Source organism: Pinus tabuliformis, chromosome Q (assembly GCF_031772625.1).
Source record: "Pinus tabuliformis cultivar Carrire ecotype Pingquan chromosome Q, CPIR1, whole genome shotgun sequence".
NCBI classification, from domain to species: domain Eukaryota; kingdom Viridiplantae; phylum Streptophyta; class Pinopsida; order Pinales; family Pinaceae; genus Pinus; species Pinus tabuliformis.
The window spans coordinates 452,788,489-452,802,994 of NC_142296.1; the positions used below are offsets into that span (position 1 = coordinate 452,788,489).

Here is a 14,506-nt window from a genome sequence, read left to right on the forward strand (position 1 = left end):
TAATAGATAGCTAATTTTTATTTAGATGAAGATGAATAAAGACAAGCCTAAGGCCAAAGATTCCCAAGAGCATGAGAATTGGGGGGTTGTGGAAGGAGCTCCAAATTCACAACATTGCTACATCCATGTCTTATGGTTGTTGTTATACAATCAATTCCAGTGTCTCCTCCTCTAATGATAACCACCCTTTTCCATTTTGCAGAAATAAAATTTCCATCTTGCAATCCATTGTCCAACAAACTCTTGGTATTTGAATGAGGGAACTCCATAGAAAAATGTATTCCCATTAATTCATGGTCAGGCATAGGAAGATCCCTGCAATTTATATATATATATATATATATATATATATATAATAAATTGACACTGTACAACAAGGGCCTTGACTCCTATGGGAAAATTCTGAATTAAAATCAAATATAGAAAGTGTACCTTGGTTTTGTTGCACCACATGCCAAAAGAAAAACATCATTTTGAGTGTGAAGCTTCTCCACAGAGAAAAGAGAGTCAACTCCAACATTTGCATTCATAACAAAATTAACACCTTCCTCTACCATCAGATCAACACGTTGTTGGATAACATCAAGTTTGTTTTTCATATTAGGAACTCCATACATCGTCAGACCTCCAATTTATCAACACATTCATAAATAGTGACAGAGTGCCCATGATATTTATTAAGTTGATCAGCAGCAACCAAACTAGTTGGCCCACTTCCCACTATAACAACTTTCTTCCTACACACAATGACCCATCCATATCAAGATCTAGTTCACCAACATCATAGAAAACAGATAGATTATTTTCAAAATGATAAGCATCATAAGAATGACATTAATAATTATAAAGGAAAGACACATACCCCATCCTCTTCTCAAGTGGACGTGGAACCATATAACATTCTTTGAAATATTTATCAATGATGGCACATTGAATATTTTTAATAGATACTAGATTTTCAATTATTCCTAGTACACACAAACCTTCACAAGGGGCGGGGCATACACGTTCAGTGAATTCTGGAAAATTATTTATTTCTAGCAGTCGTTCCAATGCTTCTCGCCAAAGCACTTGGTGCACTAATTCATTCCACTGAGGTATTTTTTTCCCAAGAGGACATCCACTATTATCTTGCATGGAGGAAAAAGTTTCACACATTCAAAATACAAACAAGTGTACAATCTAGAAAAACAAAAAATATACATGAACAAGGAATGTAATTAAGAATCTTTGCAATATACAAAAAGGAAAACACTCAAACAATGAATATAAGTTATAACATATGAAGTTTGAATTGTATCACTACATTATGTTTCACTTGCTATTTTAATAAATAATTAGGGGAAAATAAATGATGTATGGACTTTAACTTGATGACAAAAGCGGGTTCCACAATTCATACACCTAGCTGATTGTGTCTTTAGTAGTGGCCCTGGCTTGTTTTCCTCAACCAATTCTTTCCAATCATTCATATGTGCTGCAACATCTCTATATGCAAGACTCTCACTCTCATACATCAGAAAACCACTTTTGTAGGTCCTCGTGCCACCACTTTCTGTTCACTTTGTTGCAAACTAGATAGAAATGTTAGCCCCATGACCAAGCCATCACCCTCAACATTTATACAATTTAATATTTGATGACATTGTAAAATCATTTGAAAGATTCAAGGATTTTATATGGTGGAGTTAATATTTGATGATGATATACATGTTATACAATTGAAATTAAAATAAAATAAAAATGAGTTGAACTACATGAAAATGTACCTTGTAAGCCCTGTCATTTTTTTATGTTGATTTGAAGCAAGTTTTTCCATCCTCTTCAATTCATTAAAGGCATATTTCTTCATCTTGTCAGCATCCTCTTCTTCCTTCATAGTATTCCTAGCCTTCATTTCTTGGAACACTCTTTTATAGTATCATGGGAATACTTTCACAAACTTTGGGAGGAAAGATTCAAAATCAACAAGGACTTCACTTGCCAACTAACTATTAGAGTGATGTTGATCTTGTTGTATCATAATCTTCAATTTCATGACATTGTCTTCCTCTTCAACATTTTCAAGGTCTACCAACTCGAGATTTCATCTTGAATCAAAATTTCCATCAACATTAAGAACATAGGAAATACCTCCACTCATTCCAACTAAAAAATTCCTCCTAGTTTCTCCTAAGATGACCACAGTTCCACTAGCCATGTATTCACATCCATCATCTCCTACTCCTTCAACCACTGCTTTCACACCTGAATTCCTCTCACAAAACCTCTATGCTACCATGCCATTGAAGTATGCTTCTCCATTTTTTTTCCCCATGTAGAGAAACATTACCAATGAAAATGTTTTCTTTAGGATAAAACTGGCTTCTTCTAGGAGGGTAAACCATGATCTTGTCTCCTGATAAACCCTTACAAACATAATCACTTATGTCCCCTTCCAACTCTAGGGTAACACCTTAACAAAGGAATTCCCCAAGGATCTGACTTACACTGCCTGTTATTTTACAAGAATCATGTCTATGGGAAAACCTGTCATATTGTATCTTTTTGTAACTTCATGGCTAGGCATTGTACCAAAATATCTATTGACATTCCTTATGGGCATCTCCATGTAAGCAGGTATACCTTTCTCTAGAGTTTCCTTTGAAATCGTGATCAGCTCTTGGTCCAAGGCCATATCTAGACCATAATCTTGGGCCTGAACACAATATTGAGCAACTTCTGGGCGAATCTCCACTACAGGCCGAAGTAGCAAAGAAAGATTGATATTTTAAAGCTTTTGATTACTGCCTATAACCTATTTATCCGTATCTAGCATATATGTATGGCTGCCCATCTCCTTTACAATTTTGAAACCAATCTCAAACATAAGTTCACAAACCTCTTTGGAAAGCATGAAGAAGAAATTAATGACATGTTCTAGTTCTCCTGCAAATTTTTCCCTTAAAATAGGATCTTGAGTAGCAATACCAACCAGACATGTGCTTTTATGACATTTGTGCATCATGATGCAACCTAGACTAATAAGGGGTGATGTACTAAAACCAAACTCTTATGCACCAAGGAGAGAAACTATGACAACATCTCTTCCTATTTTTAGTTGACCATCTATTTGTAGAACTGTACAACCATGCAAATCATTAGCCACCAATCTCTGTTGAGTCTCTGCTAGCCCAAGTTCCCATGGAAGCCCAGCATTTTTTATTCCTGTCCATTGAGATGCTCCAGTACCACCATCATGTCCTGAAATAAATACATGATTTGCATGGCCCTTTACTACACCACTTGATATCACTCCATCTCCAGCTTGAGAGACCAACTTGATGAGCACTAGTATTGTAGAAAGGATGCTGCAACTCCTAGGCTACCAGCTTTACTTATCAACCCAGGGTTCGTACAAACTTGGAGGTGATAGTGCTATATGCACAAGTAAAAGTGAAGGTCCTACCTGTTGTCACTGTTCATCTGGTGAGAGACCCCAGAGGTTCCAAGCCAGACTTCTATAGAGTCAGAAGAATCTTGATTCTTTGATGGAAGAAGAGAAAATCTACTCTAAGAGAGCTATTCTACTGCAGTAATGAAGAAAACAACAGGTAATTCTAAATCAAACCATATCCTAATTCACCATTTAAATAGCTATGCTAAGCAGAATTGTTAAATCAAAACTAACCTAATGCTACTATCTAAGTTTCAAAAGTAAAGAGCATCAAACCATACTAAGGTGTAAGCAAGGAAACTAAACTAAATCTGTTTTCAAGCGGAAGAGCAATCGAAGATCGAAATCAGTGAAAGGAGGACGTAATGAAGCAGCAGTGCACGGGAACCGTTGGATCAGTCAGATCAATGAATAGGATTAACGGAAGATGAGACAGAAGATGAGCGGCGGAGATCTTATTGCAGGCGATTACGTTAATAGATGGATGGATCGATCAACGAATAGGATTAACGGAAGATGAGTGGCGGAGATCTTATTGCGGAGATTGAGTGAATAGATGGATGAATAGGATTAACGGAAGATGAGTGGCGGAGATCTTATCGCATGAGAGGCGGAGAACTTATTACATACTTTTTATTATATTTTGTTTATGAGACGAGTTAGAGTTTGATATTTTTCTTTGTGGTCTAATGTGCATTTAATGCAGGATTAAAGGATAAAAGCAAGGAATTTTGGCAAAGACCTTGGTCAAAAATCGAATGGGATAAGGGAGAGGAATTATAGGAGGTAAATCCTCCTCATTTACTACCCCTCCATTCGAATATTCCTCCATCAGCTCGGAGTGCAAACAACCAAATCATGAGGACTAGAAGGCAGCCGAGCAAGTGAAAGTCAAAGCACCAGTTTATCTCGAGTTTGGGAGCCGAGCCTCCCTAATTTTAAGGAATTCGTTGGAGACTTCAGTCGTATAAGTAGAGAGGCCTAGGACCTCAGTAGGATTCATATTTTTGATTGTAAAACTTTACTCTATTTTCGAGTTGCAAGACTTGTGACAGTTTTTGATGTAATCCATTGTTTTGATAATAAGAATGAGTTTTGTTTCGAGCCAGCATTGAGTTAACTCAGAGGACTGAAGCTCTTGGGTTAGGGCCCAACCCTAGCAGCTAAGGCTCCTCTTTATTGTACATGTATGCTAGCATAGATTCATGGTTTAATCGTTCATTTTCTTAAATAGTTGCATTTTCATTACAACAGTGTAGTGCATAGATTCATGGCTTAATCGTTCATTTGCTTAAGTAGCCACATTTCCATTACAATAATGTAGAGTAGATTGGTTGTGTTTTAGTTTGCTTCCATTTGTGCCTTATTTCAATTAGTAGGTTAGCTAGGAGTTCTTGCATGAAGTTTGTTGTCTTGATTCAGTACAAGGTTCATTTCATTGTCGTAATAAAAAGTATGTAATAAGTTCTCCGACTTCCTTAAAATTAGGGAGGCTCGGCTCCCAAACTCGAGATAAAATGGTGCTTTGACTTTCACTTGCTCGACTGCCTTCTAGTCCTCATGATTTGGCTGTTTGCACTCCAAGCTAATGGAGGAATATTCGAATGGAGGGGTAGTAAATGAGGAGGATTTACCTCTTATAATTCCTCTCCCTTGTCCCATTCAATTTTTGACCAAGGCCTTTGCGAAAACTCCTTGCTTTTATCCTTTAATCCTGTGTTAAATGCACATTAGACCACAAAGCAAAATATCCAACTCTAACTCATCTCATAAACAAAATATAAACAAAAGTATGAAATAAGTTGTGAGAATAGTAGGTTTGACTAAGCTAGGAGGTGAATTAAGGCCCATATAATTACCCAATGATGAGGCTCATCATCACCCCCCTATTGACAGTGTTGCTCATCCTCTGAGCAACTTAGTCAATGTCCATGTCCTTTGACATCCCATGCCTATGTTGTGGTCTCTTCTTCTTGTTCATAGAAGCCTGCTTTCCTTTCCTCTTCTTCCCTCTTCCTCTTTTCCTCTTCTTCTTTTCTCCCTTCTAGCATCCCTAGGAGTAGTGGTGGGCTAAGTTTTAGGCCTATCCAATTGACCTTCAACCTTTGCATTGATTGCTTATACATAGGTGTCCTGTTGAGTGCCTCTCTCAAACTTTGAGTTGAGTGATATTCTTTGATCTTCAAGCTGTGTAGCAATGTGTTCCATCTCTTGAAGAAGGCATGTATACTATCATCTCCTAGCAGCCTAAACATATCCTCAAAATGTGAAATTTCTTGCTCTTGGGCAGCAAGATATCTAGGTGCTAGCTGAGGATCATTTGCCATTAGATTATGGGTGTTGATTAGGGCCTTGGGATTTGATTGTTCAGCTCTGATGAAAAGAGGTTCTTTCTGCTCTCTGGCCAATATTATTTTCATCTATGCATCCCTTGACTCCTCATGGTTCATCCATGATGCCAAAGCCATTAATTGCAGATCTCCTAACTCAACATTAGTATCCCAAAAATTCATTTCTATGAGGGCCATCTTGTGCAAGTAAAACTTAGCCATTTTGGCCCTATCCTCTAGTGTACTTTGATCACAAAGATAAATAAACCGCCTGTAGTCCTGAAATGGCATGGTGCCCCTTTGTGCTAGTGTTTTAATCTGAAATTGTAGGCATTGTTCTTTGAGATAAAGAGCATAGGATTTAGCTGGCATCCTACACTTGATGGCCTCCAAGGAGAGGTTGGCCATACGTGCTAGTTGGTTTTCCCTTTCCTGCAGCTATCCTCTCTGCCATGCATTTTCCCTCTCAAGTTGATCTCTCATTATTGCTTCTCTGTCCCTTAAGCCACTTAGCTCTTTGTTTTTCTTATCTTCTTCCTCTTGTTGTTCTTTCTCATCTCCATCAATTTCTTCCTTCATTTCCTCTTCTATTTCAACATCATCCTCCTTCTCTTCTCCTTCATCATGTTCCTCTGTATTAGTTTCTTCTTCATCCATCTCATCCCCATCTAGCTTTGTATCTTCTTCTTTTTGTTTTTCCTCCTCCTCACTGACAAAAGGACTAACATCATAGGTAAGGGTTTTGATGTCATCCTCTGCTAGTAAGTCTCTAAATATTGACCATGTTATAGGGATCTGGAGGTTTTGGAGGGCATCCTCAATGAGGATCATGATCAACCCATGGTGATCCAATTGTTGGGAATTCCCTTCCTTTACTTTGTTGCTGGAGTCTTTGAGTGATTGCATCAAGAAATAGGGTGTGTTGAGTCTTTGATGAACTGGTGTTTCTACCCCAAATCTTAATTCTTTAAGAATCCTAAAATGGTAGCCATAAACAACATTGTATCTATGGAATGGAAGATGAGGTGACAAGGTACGGTGAATGAGGTGGACGGTAATGAATGAGGGTGGCAAATGACCTGGAGGAGATGAGATGGAGTGGATCGATCAGGGTGACCCCCTATGGGTGTAGGGAGTGTACGGGATGTTAATCAGGCTTGAACCCCCCGCAGCAATCTCAGGCTGTAGATCTCGGTTCAACACCTTGATGTCATGATCAACTACGGGGGTTGAGCCTGAGTTATAACTCGTGCTCATTGCTCCCCCACAAAGGACTTTATCTACCTCTCGAACCCACACTTACTTAAATCTTGTGCTATCGCTCGAACTTTAATATGGGTCGGGGCCCCACCTTACATTGGATTTGAATGCCATCAAAACTAAATCACTTATTTTGGACTCTTGCATCTCCTTTGATTTTAAAAAGAATTTCCTTTTTTCCACCTCACTATCTGCTTTGTCGAAGGTGGCCAAGTTAACGGCCACCTTTTCACTTATAAACCAACTACCTCGTAACCCTTATAATATTTTATCAAATGATGAATATGAGTGAGTGAGTGGGATACTTACCTATGGTCTCGATGCCATGCTGCAGTTGTCGAGGATCAGAGGTGTTGCTTTGTTTATTTGCTGCATGGTCATTCTGCTTCCTATTATCTGTTGTCTGTTGTCTGCTGTCTGGAGCTCCTGGATCATCCTAGTGAAGACCTGTAGCTGATGATTGATATTCTATGGGATAGGATGCTACAGGACCTAACCAACCTACGATTCACCCTCAGATTGCTCCCTGTAGGTTTTTGCGGGATCCTGTAGAAAACACAGTCTTCGCCTAAATAGAAGCAATGAAGTGAAAAAAAAACAATGGAATTGATGGAGAGATGCATGGTAAGGAGTGGAGGAGATGAATATATGTGAGGCAGGGTTCCCTTTGGATCCTCTCTTTGCTCCTTGATTGTCTTTCTCGCCCACCTGCAAATAATAATTATGTCTTTTCTCCTTTTTTTTTTTGAAAAACACCTAGGCTGCCTCAGAGAGGTTTTCACCCTAGATGTTTGCCCTGGGCGCCTCAAGGAAGGTTTTCACCCAGGGATCTTCTCATTCTTTTTTTTTCATCATCGGGCCACCTCACGAGGTTTTCAGCCCAAAGATGGGACTCGGGCGCCTCATGGAGGTTTTCACCTAAATCCTTATTCTTTTTTTCTCCTTTTTTTGTTTTTTCAGTGACCTGATGAGGGAGGAGCTGGAACTTGCTCCACCATCATCACTGTCTTATTGATATTTTCAATGAACTCTTGTTTTGATAAAGGCCTCTTGTAAATTTTCAATCAGTGTCCACTAACAAGCAATGGAATGGATTCTTCATCTATAGTTATGATTTGCATTGAACCATTATCATGGCATATTTCCACCACATAAGGTCTGAGTCATCTTGTCCTTAGCTTGCCCTTGAAGTCTTTATACCTATAATCATCTAACAATTCCCAATCGCCCTCTTGAAATTGCTTCTCCTTAATATGTCTATCATGCCATATCTTCCTCTAAAGCTGAACTATCTCTATATGTAGGAGGGCCTGCATTCTGAATTCATCCAAGCCATTCAGTTGGAACAATCTTTCTTTCTGTGCATGACTGAGATCCAAATCTGTTGTAGGGAAAAGTATCCGATTCGGATGACCCTATCCCACTCTAAGGGTGATAGTACCTCAGCAACAACTGTAAAGAAAACTACTTAAGGTTTACTTCTTTATGAAAGCAAGAGAGAATGAAGAAATGCACTAACCGTTGCCTTGCGCTTAATGTCGAATCCAAACTCTTCTCTTTGCTGCTTGCTCCCAGCTCCTTGCTCTTTTGCTGGCCCAGCTACAGTGAGATCCTGCAAAATAACAAAGAAGGAAACTACAAGAAGCATGCAATCATAACTGATTCAAGGATTAGCATAAATCAAATATACAATTATCACAATACATTATTGAAACAAGTGCATATAGAAGAACCTCAATAGCTTTTATTAATGGAAGAAGTAAAGTTCTGAGAAGGTTACAACCATTGAAGGCCCCAATCCAGCAACACCTCCCAGCAGAAAGAATTTCTCCTCTTCACCTCCTTCAAGCAATCACCCAATAGTTCTATAGTGAAACCAACAGCATATCATTACTTTGCACAAAATTCCAGCCTCCCGAGCTCATAGGAGAGAGCTCAATATATAGATGAATTGAGAAAGGATGAGTCAGCTTGCAACTGATGTGTAGCTGCCTTGTGTCCTCTCTCTCTTCAGTTGATCTTCAGTTCTTGAGTCCACTTGGAGAACCTTGCTTCCACTTGGAGAAACAGAGCCTCTGACTCATCACAAGGCGAAATCCCTGATCCAAGTGTCATTTTTGGAAGATTCCAGAGCAATGACTCAGTGTGCCACTTGTCCCATCTCGCTCAGCGCAGGTGGCCTTTGTTCTACCTGCTTTGCAACGCAGGTACACCATGGAGGAGTTGAGTTTCAGTGCAGAAGCCTAGTGGAGCACCTGCTTTGATTTCAGGATTGCTTGTTTTTTAGTGTTTTCAGGTGGAGAACTGATCTGAGAGCTGTTGGTTTGCTGACCTTGTTCCTCTAGGGGTAGGAACATCATGTTTAGGGACTTTGGATCCCTTGGATTATTGACAATTCATGCCTGATGCTGCTAGGCACAAAATTGTCTATAACAAAATCTAGCTGGGCTGCCATCCTCATTGTGTTATATTCAAACTCAATGGACATAAAATCCTTTTTCCCATAGACCAGCTCAAAGGGTGTAAATCCAGTGGTGGTCTTCCATGTTGTATTATAGGTCCAGGTGGCCTCAACTAGTCTCTCTGCCCAATCCTTCCTACTGTTGCTCACTACCTTAGTTAAGATGCTCTCCAGTGCCCTGTTGGTCACCTGCACTTGCCCATTAGCTTGTGGATGATAAGGAGTGGAGGTCCTATGCTTGATTTTGTGATGACTGAGCAGTTCTTCAATCATGTTGGAGGTAAACTAGCTGCCTTGGTCTGTGACTAGCTCTCTAGGGTACCCAAATTTGTAGAATACATTCTCCCTTAGGAACTCAGCCACCTTCTCTTCTGTTGCTGCCTTAATCGCCTTGGTTTCAACCCACTTAGTCAAATAATTAGTGCACACAATAATGTACTATTTTTTCTTTAAAGGAGTTTTGATAGGCCCAATGAAGTCCATGCACCACTTGTCAAATGGCTCGAAAGTCACTTGAGGCTGTAGGGGAATTTCATCTCTTGGAGTAGGCTTTCCCATCCTCTGGCACCGATCACACTGACTAATGTACTTTTTTACATCCTGATTAAGAGTGGGCCAATAATAGCCCACTTGTAACACTTTGAATGTTGTCCTCTTTACTGAAAAGTGACCTCCACAAGGCCCATCATGACATGTCAAAGGATGTCAAAAACTTCCTCTTCCCTTACACACCTTCTCAAGATTTGATCTGGGCCAAGTTTGAAAAGATTGCCCCCAATCCAGGTGAAGGGGGCACTTTTCCTAACTATCTTGCTCTTTTCTTTGGAGGGCAAGTTTGGTGGGAACTGTGCTGATACCAAATAGTTTGCTATATCAGCAAACCCATGGGGACAAAACTAAAATAGAAAACAAATGCTCGTTTAGTAACTGGTCATCCACCATTCCTTCTTCACCTGCAGGTAGATTCATCCTAGATAGAAATTACGCAACAACATTTTCCTTACTAGGCTTATCAACAATAGTTAGATCAAACTATTGTAATAAAAGCAACCATCTTATAATTCTAGCATTCACATCTGGTTTGTTCATTAAATATTTGATTGCAGCGTGGTCAGTATGCACAAATGTTTGGTAGCCTGCAATGTAATGCCTAAATTTTTTTAATGAATGCACAATAGCCAGGAGTTCCTTTTCGGTCACAGTATACTTTAGCTCAGCCTTTGACAGGTTCTTACTGATAAAATAGATGGCATAGGGCAATTTCTCCTCTACCTAACCTAAGGCTACTCCTATGGCTTTGTGTGAGGCCACTTTGCAGCAAAGGGGATAGAATTCAAAGTGTTACAAGTGGGCTATTATTGGCCCACTCTTCATCAAGATGTGAAAAAGTACATTAGTCAGTGTGATCGGTGCCAGAGGATGGGAAAGCCTACTCCAAGAGATGAAATTCCCCTATAGCCTCAAGTGACTTTCGAGCCATTTGACAAGTGGGGCATGGACTTCATTGGGCCTATCAAACCTCCTTCAAAGAAAAAACAATACATTATTGTGCACTGATTATTCAACTAAGTGGGCTAAAACCAAGGCGATTAAGGCAGCAACAAAAGAGAAGGTGGCTGAGTTCCTAAGGGAGAATGTATTCTACAAATTTGGGTACCCTAGAGAGCTAGTCACAGACCAAGGCAGCCAGTTTACCTCCAACATGATTGAAGAACTACTCATCCATCACAAAATCAAGCATATGAGTGCCAGTATTACAACAAGGATGCTTCAACTCCTGGGCTACCAGCTTTACTTATCAACCTGGGGTTCGTACAAACTTGGAGGTGACAGTGTTATATGCACAAGTAAAAGTGAAGGTCATGCCTGTTGTCACTATTCATCTGGTGAGAGACCCAGGGGTTCCAAGCCAAACTTCTATAGAGTCAGAAGAAGCTTGATTCTTTGATGGAAGAAGAGAAAATATACTCTAAGAGAACTATTCTATTGTAGTAATGAAGAAAACAATAGGTAATGCTAAATCACACCATATCCTAATTCACCATTTAAACAACAATACTAAGTAAAATTGCTAAATCAACACTAACCTAATGCTACTATCTAAGTTGCAGAAGTAAAGAACATCAAACCATACTAAGGTGTAAGCAGGGAAACTAAACTAAATTTGTTTTCAAGTGGAAGAGCAATCGAAGATCGAAATCAATGAAAGGAGGACATAATGAAGCAACAATGCACGTGAACCGTTGGATCAATCAGATCAATGAACAAGATTAACGAAAGATGAGATGGAAGATGAGCAGCAGAGATCTTATCGCCGTCGATTATGTTAATAGATGGATGGATCGATCAACGAATAGGATTAACAGAAGATGAGTGGCAGAGATCTTATCGCGGAGATTGAGTGAATAGATGGATGAACAGGATTAACGGAAGATGAGAGACGAAGATCTTATCAAATGAGATCGACTGAATAGATGGATGGACAGGGTTAACAGAAGATGAGTGGTGGAGATCTTATCATAGGAGATTAAGTTAATAGATGGACGAACATGATTAATGGAGGATGAGTGGCGAAGATCTTATCGTGGGAAAAAAGTGCGGAATGATGGAGTGAGTTTTCGTAGGTGGTAAGAAGTTTCTCGCGCGCCCTCAAAGTTGTAAGTCGTATTTCTAATTTTCACACAATTATCCTAAATGACACGTCACATGGGAAAACCACTTTTCTCGCGTGATCTCGAGTAGATATCGGTCGTGCAAGAATTCGCGTGAGATTGCGCGATGACCATTGGATCATGCGGGATTGATCAACAGTGGAGATCGACCAAGCTAGTTGGTGATTGGGTGACGCGATATTCATTGGATCGAGGACACAATAGATCGATGGTGGATATTTGGAGCACATAAAGTAGGTGGAAGAATTCATGATAGCCATTGGATCAAGCTAGACATATCGACGGTGGAGATCTGGAGCGCATAAAGTCAAGCATTGAAATGAATCTGACGGTGATTGGTTAGGTTTGTTGTTGATCAGATGGTAAGGAAATCTAGGGGTATAATCTAATCAAGACGTGTTTTATTAGCTTCCGCTTAAGAATTTCGTGCTAAAGGAAATGAGCATATGAGGAAAAAGTGATGGAAAAAGACGACAATGAAATGAACCTTGTACTGAATCAAGACAACAAACTTCATGCAAGAACTCCTAGCTAACCTACTAATTGAAATAAGGCACAAATGGAAGCAAACTAAAACACAACCAATCTACTCTACATTATTGTAATGGAAATGTGGCTACTTAAGCAAATGAACGATTAAGCCATGAATCTATGCACTACACTGTTGTAATGAAAATGCAACTATTTAAGAAAATGAACGATTAAACCATGAATCTATGCTAGCATACATGTACAATAAAGAGGAGCCTTAGCTGCCAGGGTTGGGCCCTAACCCAAGAGCTTCAGTCCTCTGAGTTAACTCAATGCTGGCTCGAAACAAAACTCATTCTTATTATCAAAACAATGGATTACATCAAAAACTGTCACAAGTCTTGCAACTCGAAAATAGAGTAAAGTTTTACAATCAAAAATATGAATCCTACTGAGGCCCTAGGCCTCTCTACTTATACGACTGAAGTCTCCAACGAATTCCTTAAAATTAGGGAGGCTCGGCTCCCAAACTCGAGATAAACTGGTGCTTTGACTTTCACTTGCTCGGCTGCCTTCTAGTCGTCATGATTTGGTTGTTTGCACTCCGAGCTGATGGAGGAATATTCGAATGGAGGGGTAGTAAATGAGGAGGATTTAACTCCTATAATTCCTCTCCCTTATCCCATTCGATTTTTGACCAAGGTCTTTGCCAAAATTCCTTGCTTTTATCCTTTAATCCTGCATTAAATGCACATTAGACCACAAAGAAAAATATCAAACTCTAACTCGTCTCATAAACAAAATATAATAAAAAGTATGTAATAAGTTGTGAGAATAGTTGGTTTGACTAAGCTAGGAGTTGAGTTAAGGCCCATATAAATACCCAATGATGAGGCTCATCACAACTTTATGTTGATTCTACCTCCTGGATTAGGATTCTGCAGTAAAATCCATCAAAATAGTCAAATACATCTTTCTCACCTTCTAGCACTGCAAACCTCATATCTTAAACATGAAACCTTACAACATGCAAAGGCCCCCAACATTTGGTTCAGAGGAAGGCAGATGGTTTTGACCAACTTTTGTTGACGATCCTTTTAGGAGATGTACATTTCATTGTTTAGGCTAACAAACATTGGAAATTGTGTGTGGTTCAAGAAAAGAGGGATTGGGAAGAAATATAATACTCAAAGAAGCCTCCAAATTCTAGACATCCAGAACACACACATCAAATTATAGTCTACAGTTTAGATGAAATTTGTGCCTATGCATTTCATGTCAAAAACAAAAATGGCCCTACTAGTATTTAAGCATAAATTATGAAATGCATTTTGCACAGATTAGTTGATAGAACTACATATAAATTTCAGGAACAAAGCCTTTTAATCTTCAACTAGAATGCCCAACCCATCTCCTTCTAGGATATCCCAAGGCATGCCAAATTCTTAGACCACTGTAAGAACTGAATAAAAATAAAATAGTGCATAACAGAACAATGTGTACATATTCTTTAAAAAGTAAAACGAAAATTCTTCCTTTAAGTCATTACTCTATAATTTCCTTAAAATCATAAATAAGTTGTGCTAGATCTTCAACGGAATAAATATCATGATGTGGAGGGCTAATAAGCCCCACATCAGTAGTTGAGTTTCTTGTAACAGCAATATCACCAATGACTTTATGGCCATGAATTTCACCACCTTCACCAGGCTTTGCACCCTGTAGAGGAACATTTAAAATAAATGTTAATAGCAAATATCCAGTCTAATGTAGGAAGGAGCCTTCACATGCATGCCTGAAAGTATACCATGCATAAAACATAATAAGCCTAACAACATGTCTTGGAAATAAGTGAAAATCGTGATGTTATCTCAGA

General features: G+C 39.2%; 1 pseudogene; it reads right to left on the reverse strand.

The window, feature by feature from the left end:
* The window catches only part of LOC149220154 (glutamate synthase 1 [NADH], chloroplastic-like), a 41,937-nt pseudogene that overhangs the window by 930 nt on the left and 26,501 nt on the right, over window positions 1–14,506 (reverse strand).